Genomic DNA, 24,358 nt, shown 5'->3' with positions numbered 1-24,358 from the left:
CTTGGGATGCTCTGTAATCCTTGCCTTCATCTGATGTTACGACCATGTTAAGAGCAAACGATGTGGCAGGGAAAAAGCACTGGCCTTGAATTCAGCAGTTAATATACAGACCTATATGAGTAACATGGGACCAAATAAAGAAAGCTTATTAAAGATTACATTATGCTGATCTCTGAACAACACATTTGTGCAACTGTCTCGCCTTTATCTTTGTCAGCCTGCTGGAAGACTAAATAAACAATCTTTGGGCTAAGCTGCAGCTTCTAATATGACCGATCTCAAGAGTGTGGTGTTTTTCTTTTCTAAGAGGTAAATGTAGGAAATATGTCGACTGAAAACCGAGATTTCTGAAAATTCAACCACAATGCATACAACTATATAAATTAATAAAACAAGCTTGACTGAGTTAGTTAGTAAAACTTTCATGAAATGCTTTTTCAGGATTGATTGTAGCACAAACCCACATTCTTGTCTCACTGTATGTTATCATGAATTTTGTTTTTGTAAATGTGGTGTGAAATGTGTTTTGGTTTTGCTGACTTTAATTCAATGGTTTGGATGAAAGACTTAAATCGTCAGAATTCATGTACCATTTAATCCTGCTGGTTCTGCCTGTGATCTACAGCGGGGCACTGGTTATTTATAATGCTCCCACATAATTATTTGCACATGCGTAATATTGGCTTCGCGTTGCGGCTGACTGAGGCAGGAGCCTGTGATGAATGAATTTGTAATAAGTTAACATCAGAAAGCTCTGGACTACAAGCTGAGTATGGACGTTTTGCAAAGTCAAAGGATGCATTAGAATATTTCGCTAAGATGCACATTACTTGAAATATTTATTAAATTCGCCATTTGAGTCAAAAACACAATTGGCAGAGGCAGAGATAGCACCAAACTTATCATATCTTCTTAACAACTAACATTTAAGTATCTAAAATATTTTATATTATTTTCTAATGTCCAAAAGTAGTGGTTAGTGCACGTGCTCCATGTACGGAGGCTGGAGGCTGAAATATCCAAATTGTGTCATGTCATTCCCCACTCTCTCACTCCCTGATTTGTTACTTTATCCACTGTCCTATCTCTAAGTAAAAGCATAAAAAGCCCCAAAATAAACTTATAAGGCTGCGTTTTTTAAATCGTTAACACTTTTGAACTAACTGTATATTCTCTTAGCATTACAAAAGAAGCTGTATGTCCAAATTCATAACTTTAAGTTCCAACAAAAGGAAATGTCACTTTGAAATGCAAAGAGATCTACTAGCAGCCCAAATAGTAGATTCACGCATGAGTCAGAAGCAGGACTAGTGTGCCGGCCATAGACTGTAAATATTAATGGACGAAGCCTGAGTGACGTCACCCATCTGTTAAGGAGATTTCACCTTAACCAAAATTCTGTTCTGTAGCAGATTTAGCTTTTTTGTCAGAAACCCCATAGTACATCTGAGCCTGTCAGAGGCAAATCCAACATTTTCATTGAACATACTTTGATCCTTTGATTTGCAGATACATATTATATTGCAGCCATTAAATCAGGTTTTGATGCTGCTGGTTGAAGCTATCAACTGGAGCACATCTTAATTTTTAGTACCCTTGATATAAATTTGATTGCCGAAATTGTATAATCCTTTATAGGGTGACAGATCTTTAATAGTTTACCATCTGTGTGTCTTGACTACCCTTATCTAGTCTGTAAGAGGTTCTAACTTGGTAAGACAACCTATTAAAGCAGTGGCTGTAGTCTGACTGACTGAGCAACAGGTCGGCTGTGGCCAAATGACACTGGGTCTGGCTCCATACAGTCGCTGTTCCTTCTGTTTGTTGAGTCTATTTTGTACCCCACCAAATCAATGCTGCCAGCTGCACTTGCTGCCTCTGTTAGATTTTTAACATTTCTAATCTACTCATCAATAAAAACACTTTGAACCCACCACATAGAAGGCTGAGAATAGAATAGAGAATGAGGAGGAAGCGGAAAATCAGGTTAACATGCAGCACAGAGCTGCAGCCCACCATGCCTTGATGTCATTTTTAACCTCAGCACCTCACTAATTACCGTACAGGGCCGCTTCTCGCCCTCTCTCCCACCACCGCTCCTCTCTCATCCTCACACACACTCGCTCATTGAGGTCAGAACAAGGCCTGTAGTCCATGCAGGTAATGACAGACTGTGTGTGTAGCTCCAGAATGACACAGTGTGGTCCTCACATGTACCCATTTGTTTGAGTTTCATCCCCGTTATCAGAGTGTGGCCAGTTCTGCATGAATTTCTAAACCCATATGGTTCAGTTTCACCAACCACATCTGACAGACATACAGGACTCCACCCAAAGCACCTCTTTCCGCCCTGAAGATGTGGATGAAAGAACAGGGGGGCACCTCCAGGGCAGGCCAACTGGCAACACAACTATAACTGCATGCTGACATGTGTATACCATTATCACAATACCAAAAAACAATCAAAAATAGTCCGAAAGATGTCGGTGTTTCTGAGTTAATCAGGTGAAGGGGGTTAATGACTGACAGCACACACACTCGCACAGATTCTAAATATAAACCTCAGACAGGAAGATTAACTCAACCAAACTAAAATCCTGTCTGTGTACTCTCAGCAGTGATAAACACAGAACCAGCGGTGGAAACATAATCTCTCCATGCTCACACAGTCGTTTCACACTGACATGCCAACAACAGCAAGCAGGAAACCAACCCCCTCTTCATCCCCAAATACACACACACACACACACACACACACACACACACACACACACACACACACACACACACACACACACACACACACACACACACACACTGAACAGCTGTCCAGCTGAAATGTAGCTTTACAGGGACGCACATGTTTCTTAAAAATTGACTACAGTCTTGTTTAAAAATGGCTCATGCCAATCTCATTGAGCTGGATTACAGAGAGGAAGGGATTCCATTCCAAATTCTTCTGCAAACCCACCCCAAAAAAGAAAGTTACATTTGCAAAAGTAATCACGGCAGAGGAAAGTAAAGCAAGTAACAGTAACAAAAACTTGTGTTTTTACATGGGGGGTTATTTAAGCAACTATTACACTTCAAAATTCAGAAAACTGGTTAATTTAAAGCAAATGTCGTACTTTTTTATCGGGACAAAATGCAGAACTTATTTCTCCTTAAGGACTGCATGTAATGTTTTTTTATGTGGGGAGGAAGGCTGATTCTTATGCACCCCATTCAAAGATGAAAGATCTTCTCCTGTAAGGATTTAAGTTAACTCAACCCCACCCAACGTATCTCAGAAAAATGTTTTCATTGAATTTTTTTTGTTTGCAAAGGGACCACGTACAATATTAAACATAAAAGTTGCCATTTGATTTATTGTACCAGAATTAGCTTTGAGCTAGTTTACATCTGCAGTCCCTAGGCATGTTGGGGTATTAAATGGTAAATGGTAAATGGACTTGAGCTTGTATAGCACTTTTCTATTCTTCAGACTACTCAAAGCGTTTTTACACCGCATTTCACACCTACCCATTCACACAATGATGGCAGAGGTTTCTATGTAAAGCGGCCGATTCTACCAACTGAGCCACAGCTGTCCGTAGTAGTAGCCTTACTTTCACCAAATATCTCAAATTTAACAGTAAATATTTTTAAATAACACATTTTTATTAATTTAGCATTCACTTGCATGATGTGCGCCACCAATGTGCACACTAGACAATAAATAATAATTTGCACTTGAAAGACAGGATTGCTGACCTCTTCCTAAGTGGGAAAAGGCATATTTATGACCCCCGGCACAAATGGTAACCAATCAACGAAATGTTTGAAAATAAAAAAAACAATTAGTAGAAATGACTCTGCTCTGCTGTTAAACATTTGGACCACAAACAAACATAGTTTCTCCAACCCCAACAAGTCTACCATATACATTGTTGTTTACTTTCATGGTTAATGTAAACTGTCAGTATCAGATCAAAAAGTCAAGAGACAACAGTACGGGAGCCGTCTTTGACCACATAGATCTATCCTTTATTTCAGTATTTCCTCTATCTGTGATCTTATCAGTAGACTTTGGAGATCCTCCACTTGCATAAACAGAAGTCACTGATGATTTATCACACAAACATCTTTTATGAGAATGTGGCTTGAGGTTTTGTATGCTGTGGATCTTCTCAGCAGTAAATCAGAGATGAAAGATGTCATGTTTTTAGACTTAGGACTCATTTGTCTTCTCTGTTCTGCCAGTCTATAAATCAGCAGAATGTAACATTTAAAACCAGTTTACAGGGTTGCTGCCTTGCCATGCTCTGGATAGCTGGAGAGCTTGGCAAGATAAAGAATGGGAAAATGAACATGCAGCACACTCTCACCCACATGCAGACACAGCATTAGTAGTGAGCAGGACTGGGAGGGACCAGTTCATCCAGCGGTCACAGTACCTTTTCTTCTCCCCTGTGCTCATGGTTACATTTATAATTATAACAACGATTTATAATACAGACGGGAGAGGAGAGATTGTGTGTGTGTGTGTGTGTGTGTGTGTGTGTGTGTGTGTGTGTGTATGAGTGTTTGTGTAGTCTACTACTGAATGTATGACGAATACGATGATTTATATAATCTCCTCTATGTGTCACAGAGCACAAGTGAGGTTAATGTGTAGTCACTATGTTAGCGTATATGTGTGCACTTACAGTCCCTGCTGTGGACGGTGACCTTGGTAATGTCTCCTCTCCTCTCCTCTCCTCTTTTTTCTTTTTTTGTTACTTTGCTTTGAGCTTCTACATTTCCTTCTCTGTGTGAACAGCCATTATAAGATGTTTAGAATTGTTTGCTACTTCCCCCCACTGTCATCCTGGAGGTGTGCTTACCCCTGTGAGCTTTATTCTATAAAGCTGGGGAATTCTAAGGCAGCAGCTTTAGTTGGTGTGAGCACAACTTTTATTCAAATGTATAAGCCTTCAGTGATGGCAGCAGAAAAAAAGATTTTTGAAACATCTGGCAACCTCTGGTACAAATTTGTAGATTATTTTTGGCTTTTAAAAGTCACATTTTGTGCAGCACAACTGTTTATGATGTGAAGCGGTTACTGACCATTGTGTTCACCATGTTCAAAAGCTGTAGTCCCCCTGTATCTATACGTCAACAATCTGCCTAATGTCATTCCCCACTCTCTCATCCAAGTTTCTGTCTCTATCCACTGTCCTCCTACTCTACAATAAAAACATAAAAAATCAACTAAAAATCTTTTTTTAAGTATAAAAGTGAGCAGAAATTAAGTATATCTTATGTAAATATCTCGCTGAGTCATCACTGTTAACAATGAGTGAGAAGCGCTCCTCTGGCTGTTGTTGTTGTTGCAGCTGTGTTTACATGGACGGCCGGCTCCTCCACTTCTTATACAAGCTGTTTTAGTCAAGGGCTAGAGAAAAGAAGGATAACATACTCACTGCTTATTTTAATTTAACGTAAGGGTTTTTAGATCACAGTCGGTCCTTGTAAATTCATGTGCAATCTGAAGCTACTAGCTTACTAAAAGTGTGCGAACATTAGCCTGCTAACACAACAATGCAGGCCAGGCAAATGCAATTGCCCAAGCCAAGGACAATTTTATCCACCGCTTGGGATTGACTCCGTCATGCGAAGAGCTGGAGGTGTGACGCTGGACTCGCTGGAGGAGAGCGGAGGATTCAGTACGGATTGTTTTGATTTAATGCAGGTTCTTCAAGGGCGACATCTACTGGATCAAAAAAGTCACACAGTCTTTCTTCCAGATCAATTTTTTTTTTTACATATTAAGATGAGCTGCTAGGTAGTTTTTTGTAACAAACTTCTTATTTTCTTCACAGACTAAATGAAACGTGAAGTCTTCATTTACAGAAGAGACACATGTAACACGGCTGCTTTTGTCTTTCATCTCCCTGGTAGAACACACTTGACTAGGATCAGGATTGAAACATCTATCATGTTCTTTGAGCTATTTGCCAAAGCTAAAATAAACTCTAGCCAAAATGACATCCCATGAGAATAGAGCTTTAAGCATTTAAGCATTGCTTTTCTTTGTACAATGCACAACCAAGAGCTATAGAGTTTAGAAGACATCCACCCAGGCTGCCATGCTGGCAGGGTCTTGCGCCAACATGGCAGCCTGAGTGGATGTAGGGAACTAGTTAGACAGATGGAGGATACAGAGAAGATAGGAGTTTGGCAGAGAGATGGGGTAGAGAGAGAGAGAGAGAGAGAGAGAGAGATGTAAAGGACACACACCCACATGATGGTAGGATGAAGCCATGAGGTCCATGCTTAGCAGAAATGAGAGAGAAGAGAGTGAACAGGGTGGAGGAGAGATGGCAAGTAAATGGTGCTACATGGTCTTCTCTCTAATCAGCTTTACAAGGTCTAATTAGGGCTGCAGTAGTCATATTCTCTAATCATATAGTCCATCTACATGCATATATAAATGTATCTATTCCTCATGCTAAACACAGCCTTAGGCTGGAACACTCCCTGACCTTGAGGTCCAACTCATTATGTTGGTTAGTCTCTACTGCTTTGTCCCAAATTTTATATTCACAAAGCAAGGGCAAACACCAAAATGATTGGGTGCGTTCTTTTGACATCAGAGCATATAACGGCTTTACTTTTCTTTTCTAATTTCTGGACACGACTGACCTGCAAGGCAAATTATTATTATCAACTATAATGATGGTAACTCCCCGCAGCACCAGAGGGGTTCCATTTATTTTGGGCATCAATTATTCATTTTCCAAAATGTAAGAAGACTTAGGGGTTTTAATTCATCACAGCTACATTTAAAAACCTCTCAGTAAACCTCTTGTGAGAAGGAAGGGGGGTTCCAAGAAAAAGTTCCCAGAACAAGCCTAAGTCATTGTTGCATTCAGGTATCACAATTCAAATGACAAGAAAATAGTAAACAAACGTCAACCAGTTAAGAAAAGATGAGAAAAAACATTGTTTGTTCATGATTTGCTTTTTTACCAGAAATGGACAACAAAATATGATTACACTCCACATATGTGTGTTTGTTGTGAGCTGGAGACTGCATGGGCATATTTAGCCTATAGCTTACAATAAAAACTGGATGAAGGAGGAACTTTATGTGGAGGCATGTGATTTAGCTATTCTTGAAAAAAACTGTTTATCTACTGTATTATGTTCAGTGCTTCCTGCTAGAAAGTGAGCTGCAAGAATAAGTCAAACAAAGGTTCAGGTTTTGGACGAGATTGAGCAGTCCTGTTCCACTGAATGTTGTTAACCCAGAATGCCTTAACTCCCCCATAGCTCTAAATCATATTCACATTTCCCTAGAGGTGCATGTTAATAAGTGTACGCTTTAGACATGTTGGTAGGTACATTCAAGGTAGCTCCAGTCCTCATGTCAAGCAGGGCTTAACACCTCCAGACCGCAGCTCCAGAGATGTATCCACTCAGTTTTTGGACAATGACAATGTAATCCAATACACTATTGTCAAATGAAGAAAAGACCTTCACATGCTTCACTTTTAACTGTAGCTTTAGCTTCTCACCCTCTCCTCACTCTTTCTGAATTTTGTTGTATTGATTTTAATAAGTTAGTTATTAGACCATTTTTTCCAGCAATTTTTTTCCCCAACCAACAGTTCACTATAAAACGAATTAACATGCTGACCAGATGTGGCCGTAAGTAGGCCGTCCTGACAAAACGTAGAGGATCAGAGAGACAATCCTCATGAAATAGCTAATCCCAGAGGCATGTCTGCCTGTCTGATCTGCTCAGCCTGCAGCTGACAGACTCCATGTCACCAGACCTTGATCGCCATGTTTGGCAGGCAGTGGAAAACTGTCTTATGAGAGGCAGGGGAGTTCCACAGATTTTTGCTTTGCACAATAAATTGTGTTCTTGCATTATCTGCAGCTACACCTGATGGCAGGAGCATTTTAAGATGAAATGCTGTTCTATCAGTGTTAATCTTCACACCATTTTCTAATTTAGTCATAGTCATGGCCCCCTGATGAAAATGTATTTTATATTTAGTCAGATATTAGTCATTTGTTATTGATTTAATTTATTCAATAAGTGACCAACTATAATTGCACATCATTTTAGTTGACGAAAATTTAAGATATTTTAGTCAACAAAATCAGACGCGAGCTTTTATTTTTATTATCAGAAGCTCTAGGGGGCGGGGCTTCACGCACCTGCAGGCTCCAGGCTCCAGGCTGCACATTGTTGCACTCACCACACACGCACACCTTTGATGAAGTATGCTATGGTTTACAATGCTTCGAGAACAGCTGAGGGGGGACGTGATAATCTTCACTTGTAATGTAGTTTTCGTTTCGTCACATTTTCGTCAGTTTCGTCTCGTCATCGTCATAGTTGACTAATTTAAAAAGACCTTCGTCAACGAATATTTTCGTCATTTATTTCGTTGACGAGATTAACACAGTGTTCTATGAATTGAATTAAAAAAAACATTGTTTTTATCTGTGCAGCAACAGAGGAGCTCTCAGGGTATGTCAGTAATTGACATTCATGGACCTGGAGTGGTTTCTACACACACTTATTGCTTTGACAAGTTGAAGTTCCTGTTTTGTGCGTTAGCGTGCATGCATAATGTTCTGCTAAAACTTTAGTTGAAAAGGGATCCAGATCTGCTATACAGGAAAGGTCACAATGGATGAGGTTAATGCAGGCTCTAACCTTCACTTAAATGTCCTAACCATTGTTTTGTGTCAGCCAATGGGATTTGAGCATTATAGAGGAGAAAAAACAAAGACTGACCCAGAGCATAACATTTCAAAGCCATCCTCATGTGACATGATTCTAATAAGGCTTGTTTTGATAGAGTCAGCCACAGCAGACACATTTCACACCCTGTTTGTCTCTTCACAGTTTGAAATGAAAAGCATAGAGTCCCACAGGTATCACACATCTTTAAAGGTTAGCAGTGGCTGATTCAAAAACAGCAGGCCTCCACTCTGCCGTCCACAACCAGTCTCTCATCTCTGCTGTAGACCTCTCGATGCCTCAAAAGGTAACAAAGTGTGTCCACAAACTATTTTGTAAGTGGCAGCTTTGGGTTTTGTTTGGGTTTGCCAGACCTTGTATCTAACAGGAAATGTAGCCTTTCCAGCGCCTGCGACAATCTATCAAAGCCTTACAGTTTGAAGTCTCAGCATGCAAACACGAAACACAATCACAGTATCCCTGTTGAAGTTCAGCATCATGGAGAAGTGGCCGAGAGTGGGTGATTTGCTCATCATGTGGCTGGTGGTGGACTTGCTTGTCTACGAACAGGTTTGAGAGTTAACTGAAGACAGAAGAGTTCTTGAGGAGATATGGGGATACCCAAAAAGAGTTCAGGGGAGTTCCAAGCCATTTGACCAATTTCTTCTTTTTTCTCCTCAATTCATTACATATTAATACTGTTCCTACTCTGAACCCTTCAAATATGGTACAAATATGATGCTGTGGGTTCTCTCTAGTGTAATTTATTCATGTATGAAAAATACAGAAGTCAGGTCACAAACATAAATTCAAAGTCAAAGACTGAACAGTTGTTCATTTTTATATATAAGTTGATCCAAGGCCGACCAGCTCACACTCTGGACACTATTATTCACAAAAGGCTAAATCAAATGCTCTGATGACAATTTTTGCTGTTATATTCATGCGGAGATCGCACCAGTTGCATACTGGTTGCAGGTTATAAACATAATCCCGTCCTAATCACTCATGGTGAATTTTCCTGAATGTTTCCTGCTCAGTTCTCGCGACGGCTGATCTCAACTTCGTGCAAACAATTTCTTTACCCATGGGGTTGGCTAGAAACATTTTGTGTAAAGTCGTGTGATAAATACAGCTCTTTGTGTTCACACATGCATGACCTGTTATTTCAGGAAGTTTTCAGGACTTTTGTTCATGTGCAAAAACAACACAACTGTGTCAGTACTCTCTGGGATGATTGGAAATCATTTAACAAATGTCTATTAAAACTACAGTCCCTCCATCTTACACAGTACTGTACATTGTTAACTATTAAAGAGTGTTACTGATGTTTATCCGACAGCATTCAGGTAGAGAAACTAGATCCTGTACTATCAGGTGTCGCTGAAGACAAGGACCTGCGGGGGAGCCCCAACCTGCCTGCCAGATCAACTCAGCCACCTGCCTGCTCTGTCATGAACAGAAACCCAGTCTGATATCCAGAGGACTGTTTGGAGCATGTGGATAGAGAGCAGGGTTGGCGGTTGACCTTTTTTTTTTTTCCAACAACAGAAAGGCCAGTGTGTGTGGGGGGTCTATGAAAAAAAACCTTCAGCTCAGATAAAACTAAACTGCAATTCTCTTTTGTGATTTAAAGGTACAGCACAAACCCAAGCTACATGAATCCATCCATCAATCGATACCCCGAGCCCATCACACAGAATAATGTTTATTCTTGAATGAAATGCTTTTTTGCCTCAGATGCCTTTTTTTAAGATATTGAGCCTGTAATCTCTCATCATCCACTGAGATTAATAAAGACATCAGGCCTTTTATTTGCTAAATTACACAACCAGAAACCCCACACTTCAGAAAACACATTCAAGCAGTAACAGGCTCATCAAAGAGCTCTAGATGACATTTTTAATAGGACATTTTCTTACAGAAGGTGATGATTAAACCAATCAAGCTGGCAAATGAAGAGATGTCATGTAAGCCAGTCTGACAAGGTTATAGTCTCAAGATTAAGTTTTTGACATATTGTGAAGCCTTCTGCCTCTTTTGGCAAGTTGGTCCTAAGCCAAGAACGTTATTGAAGGAATCCCAGAATCAAAGGCAAACATGTTGTATTTTGCACAGGATTACTCTAATACAGCAATGATTGGGTACATGTGAGAAGTGTTTGGCTACAGGCCCAGATCTAAAGCCAGAGGCAGAAGAACTGACTACGCTATAAACTGAAAGAAAAAAAAACCAAGTGGCTCTCCATCCACTTATATTTAGACCCTTCATGAACACTCAAAACCTATATCATGTACTTTTGCAGCCCTGTCAAGATGTCAGCAATGTCACCTTTCACATATCTGCCTGTGTGCTAAAATGTCAAGATGTGTTCACATCAGAGAGCACAGCCAGCTCCAGCTGCACCCTGTGAGCACCCAGATGCTCTGCACCTCACCGAGACCTATGACAAGTTCAAACGATTCTGTAAAATACATTTAGTCTAATTGATAATAGCTTCTTCAGCATCCATATGGCAATTGCTGTATTCTGCAAACAAGGACACGATTGTCACCACAGCATCCTGTTAAAAATCTTGTAATCTGAATTATGATGGATAAATAGAAGTTGAATTAGTGGAGGTTGTCAACATAAGGGAGCAACAATAAGGGGTTCAAACATTTTAAAATCAAAACATTTTTCATGTATTTGACAGTTAAAGGGCTCCTCTTCAACTTAACATACAAGTTTAGTTTACTTATTACAACGACTTCTACCTTGTCTGTTTACAAAGAGGTCTGTAATGTCTATTGTGTCTATGAAGTGCCCCCCTAATGTCAAGGAGTAGAATAAAAGTCAATTGGACCTTTCAGTTTAAAGGGGACATATTATGAAAAATCCTCTTTTAAAGTGTTTTTGAACATATATTTGGGTAACCTGAGTGTCTACTGACCCATAAAATGTGAAATAAACCCATCCAGTCCTTTGTTTGTAGTCTGCAGAAGTCTTACAACACAGAGAAAAAGGCTCTGTTTCAAATTTACTCAACTTGTGATGTCACATGCTGGATTCTGGTAAAAAAAAAAATCCCCTCCTCTCCCCTGGTATCTCCACCCATAGACTCCATCCCCAGCCTAGAACTAAACTTTTGCGCAGGTCTGCCATTTTTATTCTCGCTACAGAGGAGTGATGTTCCGGGAAAACTCATTGGGGGCTCATTGCATTTAAAGAGACACACACACCAAAACGGAGCGTTCTGAGAGAGCTGGTTTATACAGGGTCACAAACCTCCTCTGCTTGATTCATGTTATATTTTGACCAAAGCACAGCACAGATGTTTCATTTAGACCACAGAGGACTGTTTGAAAAGGTGGAGAAGGGGTTTAATATGTCCTCTTTAATATCAGAACTTTTAGTTTGAACCTGCATCATGAAGGAGCAACAGCATAGCAGACATAGTCTCAAAACAAATCTCGAGTGTTCATTTTTCAAGGACTTTGAAAACAGAAATATCCCTCTTTCCTTAACAAACACATGACGTATTTAAAACACTTCAAGGCCAAATAGAGTTTACTATTAAAATCTTCCATCTTCTATCTTTCTGATGCTCTGTATGCACGTTTTTATTTTAGTCTGAACATTAGTTTTACTGAGTCATCCTTCTTGTTAACTGATAGATGTAATGTAATTAAAATGATTGAATATCTAGGAGAATCTGATAAACATGAGACTCATATCAGCTGGTACAGGAGTTTGGCGCGGTGCTGAATCATGACAAACAAATATAAGCTTCACAACGAACATCCTCTAATTGGCTGTCTAAATTCTGAGTCGGGTGCTTCCCTATATTTAATGTTGTTGTAAGTAGAAGCATTTGCCACAGAAAACTGGATGATAGACTGAAAGTGTGTGTAAAGAAAGTAGACATTTATAAAGCAGGAAGGGTTAAATGAAAGGTGCTGTTGAGTTGCATTATCCATACTGGGAACCGAATTTAGTATATCTCAGTATTTCCTTCTTGGATTAAAGCACCTCTTTTAAAATCTACTGTATTAAACGTGAGTCTGAAACATAAAACGAATAAAGTATTCATGCCTAAAGTAGATGGATTCTTGTTTTATGATGAATGAGGAAACCGAATGGATAAAAGAGACAATAAAACTGATACGTGGCATTTCACACAGAGCCAAGGCAATAGAAGTAGTTTATAGAAGAGAAAGTAGGAGGAAAACATGAAAGGGGAAGTACATTAGAGGAAGGAGACGACAGAGAGGGATTAAATAGGAGAGAAGGACCCTTATTCAGGTGAGAGTGGGGAATTCAAGAAATGAGAGGTGGGAGGGAGGCAAAGATAGAGAGTAGAGTTGAGAGGAGGAAACAAAAAGAGGGGGGAAAAGAATAAGGGAGTGAAAAGAGAGGTGGAAAAAAGATCAGGGAAGGAGAAGGAATCAAGAAAGGACACAGCAGGGAGAGAAGTGGGAAACACAAGGAGGAGACAAATGAGAAAAAAGGGCAGGAGTTAAGAGGACGGAGGAGAACAACACATGGAAGAAAAATAAGGAAAGGAGAAGAGAAAAACTGGATTGAGGGGAGAGAAAAAGATAAGTTTGAAGAGAGCAAGGAGAGGATATAAGAGGGTGAGAGAGAGAGGATGACACAAAAATAAAATACAAATAGATGAGGCATAGAAGAAACAAAAGGGGATGGAAGAAAAGTGGAGGGGGAGAAGGAAACAAGACAGGAAGGCTGCAATAAGATTAGATGAGAAAACGAGAATGGGAAAGAGCAGTGAGAGAAGGGGAGAGGCCAGCAGGGCCACACCTAAATGTCTAGAATAAAAAAAGACAACTCCCAACAGAATCACAGTCTCCTGTACATTTTCACACAAGCTGTGATGCAGCAGCCTAACTGGCCAGTCCCAGTAGGTCTCTTTCTTTAAACCAGTAAAACCACAGAACCACCACAGTGGGTCTATGCACACTGGAAATGCATAGACAGTACAGAAGTGAAAATAATTCGTGTGAGGATAGTGATGGGATGTTCCTTTAGTCAAGGAGAGATGCTTTAGATTTGTGTTTTCTATTTAGTTGCATTGATTTGCTGTTTGTAGAGCGAGAGAGAGCGAGAGACAGAGAGAGAGAAGGAGCGAGAGATAGAGCGAGCGAGAAAGAGAAAGGCAGAGAGAGAGAGAGAGAGAGAGAGAGTGCGAGAGAGAAGAGAGAGAGCCTCTCTGACCATTGGATCATGCAAATATGAGTCAAATGTTTTACCCTAGGCGGGCACAGAGTAAGAATTAGGCGCGGCTGGAAGCCTTGCCACAGTGGACACACACGGGCTAACAATTACCCACAATAGTGAAATAGCCTATCTTTATCTGTGGGCTACTACTTACCTCACTTTATTTATTTATTTGCGCGATCAACCCAGGAAAGGTTGTAAGTAGACTACCCCTCCAAATCCGACAATTTACACAGAGAATAATAGACAAAAGATGCGACTTACTTGTTGTAAATCTCCCTCAGCCGAGCTTCAGACGATGTGCAAACGGAGCTGTTCGTTTTGGATTTGTGTTTCTGTATCTTCACGTACTGAGCGCTAATTAACGAGCTCTGAGGAGGTGAAATCCAGCTGATGGGCGCCGGCGAAAAGAGCGTGCGTGCGAGCGAGCGACTGTCTGAACCGACTGAGCGGCGAGCAGAGGCGAGGAGAGTTGTCTCTTCAGCACCACACCAATTTGAACAGCTCCAAGTGACGTCACTGCCTGGCTACGACGCCACGCCCACTCATCTAGTTACCGCCTCTGGGAAGACGATGGGAGAGAGAGAGAGAGAGAGAGAGAGAGAGAGAGAATTTTTATAGTATAGTTTAGTATTTGTATAGTAAAGAAATATTTATTCTATGTTGATATAATTATTACTATTACTATATAACATTGTTTATAACTATTGTATTTTTTCTTATTATTATTTGATGCTTGTGCAATATTGTAAATGTAACATTAATGCCAATAAAGCTTGATGAACTGAATTGAGAGAGGGGGTGGGGTTCTTGTATCATTAGGTCATTAGGCCACAGAATAAAAATGTATTAACTATTTGAACATATTATGTTGTAGCCTATGTTATAAAAGCTTACTGCTTTAGGTTTTTTTTTTTTCATGAGATAAACATTTCTAAGAGACTTAGGCTGTGTCTGAAATCACTCACTATAGTACACGACATAGTGAATACGCCATTTTGAAGTCGTGTCCGAATACTATGATTATCCACTATATAGTCCACTCATCGTATCCCACAACGCATTGTGAAAAGTATTGTACAACCGATCACAATACATACCATGATGCATTGTGCTTCAAAGATTTGTGCGAGTAGAAAGTGGCGTTTGACTCTCAGACTGATGACAGGAGCGGCCAGTGTGAACACTGAATGAATATTTGGATCAATCTGTTTTTAAAAAGAGTTAAAGATGGTCTGCGGTTTAACGTTAGTTTGTCCAAATGATGATGGCAGACACGAGTCTGTGAGCACAAATGAATGTGTTTAGGTGCCAAAATATGTTTCTATATTTATTCATTATTTATAAATGTTTTGTGGAAATACATTCAGTATAATATACTTTATTACTGAAATGCATGCCGTTATTTACCGTTGTTATTGCTAAAACAATGACATCACTGTCGGCGGCTGGTGAGTGAGCGAGTAGCGTCCGAAATGTTTTGAAATTTTTCCGAAAAGTGCGCTTTATAGTCCACTACGTACGACTCACTGTATAGTGAGAAGGGAGCAGGGAATTAATGAGTTATTACAGTGTCATAAAAAAGCACAGCTAATTTGTCCAAACATCTTGATTGATTCATGCATTTTACAACCCTTTTATCTAATCTACAACTTTTTACATCAACCCCAAATAACAACCAAAGACATCAATGAGCAAGGCATTAACAACAAGGTGTCAGTCAAGTCTTATCTTGTTACTAATTATCATTTCATAACTGTAAATCATAGCAATTAACTGTAATTACTCACACATTCTGAATATTTATTTTACTATTTACCTCTAATTCTAATTCTGAAGGGAACTCATTTATTAACATTGGAGTAAAAAAAGAATTCACAAAATTAGCAACATTAATTTACCTTGGTAATTGTAAAGGGTAGATTCAAGGAGCCATGGATTCGATGAGGGTTATTGTCATTCCAGAGGATAGGTACATATTTTGGAGTGAAATATGTACTGAGGTAATACAACAATAGCATTTAATCGGAACAACTATGTACAATAAGTGTAACTATAGACAAAAGACACAACAGAATACCTACACTGTGGTTCAAGTGGTTCAACATGAGGCTCATGAATTACTGGGAGTAACCGTGGCCCGAAGGTTGGGGGTTCGATCCCCAGCTCCTACAGCCACATGTCTGATGTGACCTTGGGCAACACATTTAACCCAAAGTTGCTCCTGCTGCTTTTTCAGTGGTGTATGAATGTGTATGAATTACATTAATTATTTGTGATGGCCACTTTACATAGCAACCACTGCCATCAGTGTGAATGGGTGTGAATGGGTAAGTGTGACCTGCGGTGTAAAAGCACTTTGAGCTTATAGCACTTGGTCCATTTACCAAGTCCATTTAACAAACACAGGAAATCAGAAATGTAATGATCCTCATCATTAAATTGAACTGAATCAATTGTCAACATCCTTTAGTTGAGAGTGTACCAAAACAATAGATGAGATAACACAATATAACTTAACTTTTTTTTTACCTGATCTGTTACAGAAGTATGATGGTTCATTTTGGTGATGATATATCTGTTAACCATATCCCAAAATATTGTCATAGATGCACCTTAAAGATGCACTTATTTATTTATTTTTTATTTATTTTAGTGTCATTATTTTTAATTGAACAATTAGCTCCTTGATTTGGTTAACATTTTGCAGAAGTTGTTCCCCATGCATCACTCCCAAATTAAATTAATTAACCTTCTGCTTCCCTATATGTGTGAAATCTAGCCAACGATGTTGGTGTCGTCTGCCAACATAAGTTGTTGTTGATGTGCTGGGAACCAGTTTCAGCATCGTTCACCATTATTGACAGTCCCAACTCTATTGTTGATAACAAATTGGTGTATGGATTCCACCACCACAGCACCCTTTGGTGGGATTTCCAGGGCACCTTAGGGCTGTGCCTGACAAAGACAGAGCAAACTGTGAGCCAAATTAATCCAGAAGACGTTCTAGGGTGCATTTTTATGCAAAATCCATTTTAATTAGGCAAGACCAGCAAGTGAAACTTTGTCCATTGGGAAGGTGAGACTATGTAGTCAGGGACTTCAGCGCACTAACACTGAAAGACAAGCAAAACATGGTGTATTTCCCCCAGACAATGACTGCTTGCAGGTGAGTGGATACAATTCATCATGATACAACCAGGCGGACATAACGTATATTGACGTAAGCGGCAAAGAAGAGAATATACAATCTTAGGCCCCGTTTCCACCTAGCGCACCAAACGCTTCATGTAAGCTCTCCCGAGCGCACAGCCAGCACTTTTCTACCCGGAAAAAATGTTAGGTGGACCAAGGCTATAGTGAGTCAAAATGCCCAGCAGATTAAACTAGTTCCAAAACAGGGATGAACATCCAGCTGGCTTTTACCAGCAGAAGCAGAGTTGGCCTGCTTTCTGTTGGACAGGTAGGGGCCAAACACCAGTGGTTAGCTTGTGCTAGTTTGTGTTAACTTGTTGTACAAGCAGTAAATGCACATACATGTCCTGCAGTGAGTGTGCACTTATGGGGGTGATGGACCAAGGGCTCATTTTGAATGTTGTGTTCTATAATGTCATATTTCTTTATTTTGGATCTTGATTGTTTTTATTTTAACACATATTTTATATTTAATCTTCTCTGTGATTGGTTTATTTTGGTGATTTTTTACATCTTCTTTCAATGTCTCTTTTTCTTTTTGTCATGATGCTTTTGATGTCTTGTGAGACACACTTTGAATTGCCTTAGTGCTGAAATGTGCAATTTATATAATCTCGCCTTGCCTAGTTGGCACCTGTTCAAACTACATGACATGAGTGTTTTTCAGGCCCAACAGCTTCACTCATATTCCCTCTGAGCAGGGTTTGTTTCTTATCTGCTCTGATAATGACAGCGGCTGGTCTTCTGGAGGCGGAGTAGTCTTTCTAACGACATCAAAGCAAGCATAAATTTAGTTAAGCCCATCTGTCATTGTGGTATCACACATGATGGGGCCCTCATGCAGCCTGTGATGATGAGGTTTGATGGATTGATGTGTTTCTCCGAGTGGTGGCAACTCTAACTATGGGCTGTTAGTGCTACAGTCAAAGGAGTGCTGTGATGGGCATTTATGACGTACATAGCGGTGTTTGTAGTACAACTAATTCTCTGTAGCTTGGTGCTGGAGTTGCTGTTTGTAAATCAATTGGCTTTTTTATTATTGCCTGGTAGCATCCAGAAAAGCAACATTTACTTTAACAAAGTTACAGCGTGTTGGAGTTTTCTCCGGCAGTCAGTACACTTTCCAGCAGCACTATAGCACCTTATTTACAGTATATTGCCACAACAAGTAATTTTTAAAGAACAGTTACATCTTCATTTTCTTGGTTGTATTTCATCAAATTGTGTTGCACTGTCTGTCTTTTTATTTGTTGTGTTTTTATCCACTTCTGTAAATAAAAGTTTCCCTTCCAGGGATAATACAGGTCTTAACTGAACTGAACATGATGCCACAGCAAAACTTATTCTACTTCATAAGACAATTAAGTAAAGTATCTTTATATGGCGATTTATATGCATGGTTAGTGCCTTATAATTTACAAAGAGCAGTCCAAATGTACGTACATATAAATCATGGACTTTGACTACAAATGATTAAATTTCAGAGAACACCAACTTTGATTTATTGGGCTACTGTTGCAGCTTATAGCCCTCTACATTAATCTGCATCCACAATATTGACACAGGTCTTGGAGTAAAGTTAAGAAGTGTTTTATTGTACAACTTCTGTACTCAGTAATCAGATACTGGCTGGCAGATACAGAGGTTGCTTTGTAGAGAGACCATCATGAGTAACTGATCCCATTTATACAAAGCAGCTGGAGCAACTTGTGGTTAAGTGTCTTGCCCAAGGACACATCGGACATGTGGGTGCAGGAGCTGGAGATCGAACCCCCCCACCATCCGGTTGAAAGATGACTGACTCTACCAACTGGGCCACAGCCGCCCCTATGGAGCTAAACAAGCAGCTAACTGGAGATATCTGTTGTGTTACTCATGACCTGTTTGCTCCTGAAAGCCTGCATGCTGAACACTGGGGCAGCAATATGCTGGCTTTGTTTGGTTCTTTGTGACATGCAAAACTGGCATACACACTCCTTATTCAGCCATCCTGCAGGATTATCATATACAAAGGGGATCTTGTCTTAATCATTTTGTTTTCCTCCAAGGTCCAAGAGAGGTTAGCATAGCTATTACCCCCGCTCCCTGGGGCGATTGCATCATTTGCTGTGGTATGGTTGATCTGGCTCTGGGGTTTAGTCAGCTATCTTTGCACTTTGTTTCCAAGGCTGATCAGTGTATTTTTCTGCCTCAGTCACAAGTCATCAACAAGGAAATTGCTGAGATTTACAAAGAGAGTAGCAATTATACTGCCAATTAAGTGCCGACAGATATGGGATTTTTGGGGCCGATGCGATAGCTGAGAATGTACGGGCATCACCAGTTGACACTCTCGGGAGTGACAATGCTTGTTGTAATCCATATAGCACATTCTGCTGGTGAAAGCCAGAGAGGGAACTGCTAGTGTTATTGTGTCATTCAATCATACTCAAATTGGATGCTGTTTGACTTTTAAATAAATCTAGTAATTCATGCTCGTATAGCCAATACCGATAGTCACTTGATATGCTAATTTCGTCTGATATTCTTGGATTGCGGATCGGTTAGGCTCTACTGCAAATGCCACATTATCTTAAACAATAACAAATCAAGCATGTCTGACAAGTTAATTTCTAATGCTTCAGCTGGAAGTTGGTCTGTACTGCATAGTAGTGTTATGGATTTTTATGGCGGACAGTTTGGTTGACCATTTTACGATTCACCAGTGAGTTAACCAGTCGGTCATTTCCTCAAGCTAATTAAGAAGGTCTTTAAATGTCTTTAGATTAGATATTTTTTATTATTAATATTAATATTTTTTTTTTCAAAGCCTGTCTTGTATTTTTCTGCCCATCTGTCTTACCGGATGAATGACGAATCAAGTTGTTAGAAACGTTTTGTGCATCTTATGGACAGAGCATCACAGGAATCACATTTATCTTATCTATGTATTTCCATAAAAAACATTTTTTTTAACTCAATAACAATGTTGTGTATTAATTAGCAGCAGCGCTTTTGCTATTGCAAAATGCTGCATTCTGTGTGTTAAATTAGTCCAGATATCAGGGGGGGAACTGAGTCTCCAGTACTTCATTATGCAATAAAAGTCTGATGTTTTTTATAAATGCCTTTTCCACATCCAGGAAATAAGCAAATATTACTATACCCTGAGGGATTCTGCAGTTTATGTAAAATAAACATCATCTTAACTAAAATAATGATTAACTGAGAGCAAATCCTTGGATTATAACTTTGACCAGACAGCACAACCTCTGAATACAGATGAGATTTATGGGATAGAGAGGAATAGTGAAGGCCTTGAGAGTTTGTTGCTCTGAGATATTGAGGCACAGCCCGGTGAGTTACAGGTGTAGTCCTTAGCAACCCTGCAGACAGAGTTCTGAGTGATTAGAGAAGGTGGAGAGGCAAAGGATGAGCGCTTCAACAATAAATTTAGGACATTAGGGATTGTAGGAGCTTACATCACAGTGGCTGGCTGATCTGTGAGTCAGATTGTGTCTAAGGTGATTTACCATGCAGTATGAGAGCAGCACCTGGCTTCAGTTAATGGTAGAGGGGATAATCCTTTACAGCAGAGACTACTTTGTCAAAGTAGATCCTTGAGATTCCAAAAACGACAATTCTAAGAAAACAAACATATTTTTTAATGCACAGGATACACAATTTGTCCAAGAATAATTATTAGCGGATGAATAAGGCATGTTGACCAAAGAGCTGTGCAACCAAGGCAGGTGGGAAAATCTGATTAAATCCCTGCTAGAAGACTATATAGCACCCATGTACACAGGAAAACACAAACCCTAAAAAGTAATAAAGTGATTAAAACAAATGAGGGTATAAGATAACACCATAAACAGAATAATGCAAGAATACAATAAGTGCATGGAGTATCATATGAGTATGAAGGGCTTAGCTCCATTGAAGGCTATAGAGAAAAGATGGGTCTTCTTGAAAGTGTCAAGCGACTGAGCAGTTGTTTTGTGGATCGTTTAACTGTTCCATTACTAAGGAGTAGAACCAAAAAAGTTTTATCCCCTCTTTTTGAGTCTCCATCTCGGAAGAGGAAGTGGTTGGACGAAATAAAGTGATTGCTCTAACTGGGTTTTTGGGTAGAGAGAGATGGATGACATGCACCATATGGTCGCAGAGTTGAACCAGCGATCGGTGTTTCAAGTTGCCTCTGTACACAGGAGAGTGCTCAACCAGCTGAGCTAAACAAGCACCCACTTTTCTCTATGTTATTAAACAATAATAGGGAGGAGACATTATGATGAAAACCGAATTATGTTTTTTGTTCATTAATGTAGCTGAAAAGTTGCGATTTCGTTGATATTGAATGTTTTTTTCTGTTTCTGCTACTATTCATGTATCTCATTTGTTTACCGCCAAAATAGGCAATGTTGCAACATACGCCATTGTCCAGTGACTACAGCAATATGAAACATCTTATGGTTATGATTTATCAGACATAAAAAATACAGGATTTTCTAACACTATGTGTCCCTATAGCCTGCTCTAGCATCGAGCTGACGTGATGGCTTCTTTAGTGAGGTGGGAGGTAGATCACCTGTCCACACCTGCTCAGCACGGAGAGGTAACAGTGCAGTTATTGCAACAGGAAGCTCTTTACTCTAAAAAAAAAAAAAACAACAACCCAACAACATCTGGCGGGAAGTCAAACTGACGCTTCTTGTAAATTCTCAATCCACCACCCTGCGTGACAGTGAGCTGAGAGCAGCATTTTGCGGTGTGTTTATGTGGCATACAGACTTGGGAAGCACCGTGAAGTGCTTTTAGATGCTTTTTGATAGATTGTCAAGTTGAAACACTCTTTGACGCACGCACACACGCACGCACACACACACACACACACACACACACACACAGAGCAGATACAGCTTAACTGGGTGCAAACTCATCTTACAGTCATTCAAATGAATTATACAAAATAGTCCCATAGCAGCCTCTCGTCCTGAGAGCCCATTTACCATGTCGTTCCTGCTCAGGCAAAAACAAGCTGGTGGTTCTTGTGTGTGCGAATGAGGGGAAGACCAGAGTCTGCAAGCACACATTTCCTGTCTGGCTCATAATCAATCCACAGACTACAGCCCGGTTACTCGCTGATTGATCATCACAGAAAGCATGGAGCTGAATCAAGATGAGGGAGTCACATTCAGTTGGAAAAACCAGTGTACACTGTTGTGTGTGTGTTTGTGTGTGTGTGTGTGTGTGTGTATGTGTGTGTGTGTGTGTGTGCGTGTGTGTGTGTGCGCGTGTGTGTGTGTGTGTGTGTGCGTGTGTGTGTGTGTGCTTTTTACTTGTAGGGGCTGTAATTTTTCATAAACATGGAGGCAGGAGGAAAACAACCTTAATCATAAAACCTTGACTTGCTTCAGAGTGCCAGAATTATTAGGAAGAAAAGTCAGCAATATTTGTTATTACTCTCTCTAAACCAGGAGTCTGGCTGAAAATTGTCTGGAAGGAAGATTAGCAGGAATGCCTTATTAATTCCTTGACCGCCCTGATTTCTCCATTTATATTGATTGCAACTATTGGTAGATTAAACACACAAAGGCACAAAGGCATGTGAAACACTGCATAGATCAGCATCAGTCATTTTCATATTTGTTCAGGAAGCTCTGTAAAATGCTGTCAGATGCTTCTCTGATGGTTTGCATCTCAGGTGGAAGCATTTCTGCTCTGCAAAAACAAAAGCTAGCACAGACAAGTGACAAGTTAGACATTTGAAGTTGGGATTTAAACGACAGTGATTGTTGTCTCCAATCTTTTATTGGTCACTTTGAATACTGATGATAATCTATCGCTCCTTATATTACAGGTTCATGGTGGAATATTTATGCACCTGTAAATCTCACCTTCATTGTAAATGTCAGCCTAATGGTGGGACCAACTTGTCCCACTGCTGTGCCGGCTTTAGAGGTAATAACAGTGTTTTTTTCAGGTGTGAAGACATAATCACTGTAAAATGTAAAGGAAGGCAGTGCGATGTGTCTGTGTCTGTGTGTGTGTATGTGAAGCACCTGCAGCTTGTTTACAAGTCATGTGTCTTGTGCAAATCCAAGTGCACAGTTTTAAAAAATCCCTGGGATTTACAAACGGATAATAAATCGTGCTCACGGATTTGTAAATCCAGGCATTGATAAGTAAACTATGGGAATGGATTTATAAACGTCTTTGTATTTCTTCTTTACTGAACCTTGAGGGACTTTGTATGAAGGAGTTATTTCAAGTGTTCAAAAGATACCCTCATTATATTGTGGGTGATTAAACATGATTTAACAGTTTGAAAACAGGTAATCAATAAACAATATACATGCATTTTGCAAGTTTTGCCCATAGATATTGCTCTCTGAGCTGAAACATAGAACCTTATTTCCTCTTACCTTGACTATTTTGTCCTTCATGTATCAGTACGAGGGACGGTTGTCAGAAAACATGAAGGAAATGTGAGACTCAGTTTCTACAGGTGGATGCTTGTTTGAGGTTGAGCTTTCAAGTGAGCTAAACTAACGGCAGCAGGACGGGAGTAGCAATGGATGGCTGACCTTCTTATAGTCCTGATGCTATTTGAACTTTTACTATAGTTTATCTGCTACCCTCCCCAAGATATTCATTAATGTAACAACACATGAAGCAGAGACGGATTTGTGGTCTAAATCAGGGGTTCCTAAACTTGTCAGCTCGAGACCCCCAAAATACGGGTGCCAGAGACTGGGCACCACCACACACCCACTAATAGGCCTATCCAAACACTGGTAACCCTAAGGAACAAAACAAAACACTACAACAGCCTAACAAACACAATACAGTTAGTCCATATAGTATTTTATTGTAAGAAAGGCAAGAAGCAGAATAAAAGTAATTTGCATGTAGAGACTTAAGCACTGAGTTGACATACAAAATGTGATAAAATGAGGATGCCTTGTTGTCATGTGTGTCATGATTTGGTCGGATTTGGTTTTACATTTTGTAGATTTTCAGAGTTTATATTTGCTTGTTTTATTTCCCAGTTTAGTCATCAGTGTTTCCTGTGTTATTTTGTAATTTTGTATCCTTGTGTCCCTCTATGTTCTAGGGTGTATTATTGTTGTTACATTAAGTTCTCTATGTCATTAGTCTCCCAAACATGACAATGTGCAAACTTACATTTTGAAGATTTTTTAAACATTACTTTTAATTTTTCAGTTCACTTAATGATAT

General features: G+C 39.7%; 1 protein-coding gene across 1 annotated transcript in view; it reads right to left on the bottom strand.

Annotated features, from left to right (window-relative positions):
• Positions 1 to 14,426, bottom strand: part of smpd3 (sphingomyelin phosphodiesterase 3) — a 67,463-nt gene extending 53,037 nt beyond the window's left edge. The window contains exon 1 of the mRNA XM_061036315.1: positions 14,207 to 14,426. The gene's annotated coding sequence lies outside the window, so the exon portion shown is untranslated. The remainder of the gene's footprint in view (positions 1 to 14,206) is intronic.
• Between the last annotated feature and the right edge of the window lie 9,932 nt (positions 14,427 to 24,358).

The sequence above is a fragment of the Labrus mixtus genome, chromosome 4 (assembly GCF_963584025.1).
Source record: "Labrus mixtus chromosome 4, fLabMix1.1, whole genome shotgun sequence".
NCBI lineage: Eukaryota > Metazoa > Chordata > Actinopteri > Labriformes > Labridae > Labrus > Labrus mixtus.
This window is presented reverse-complemented; position numbering and strand designations above follow the sequence as displayed.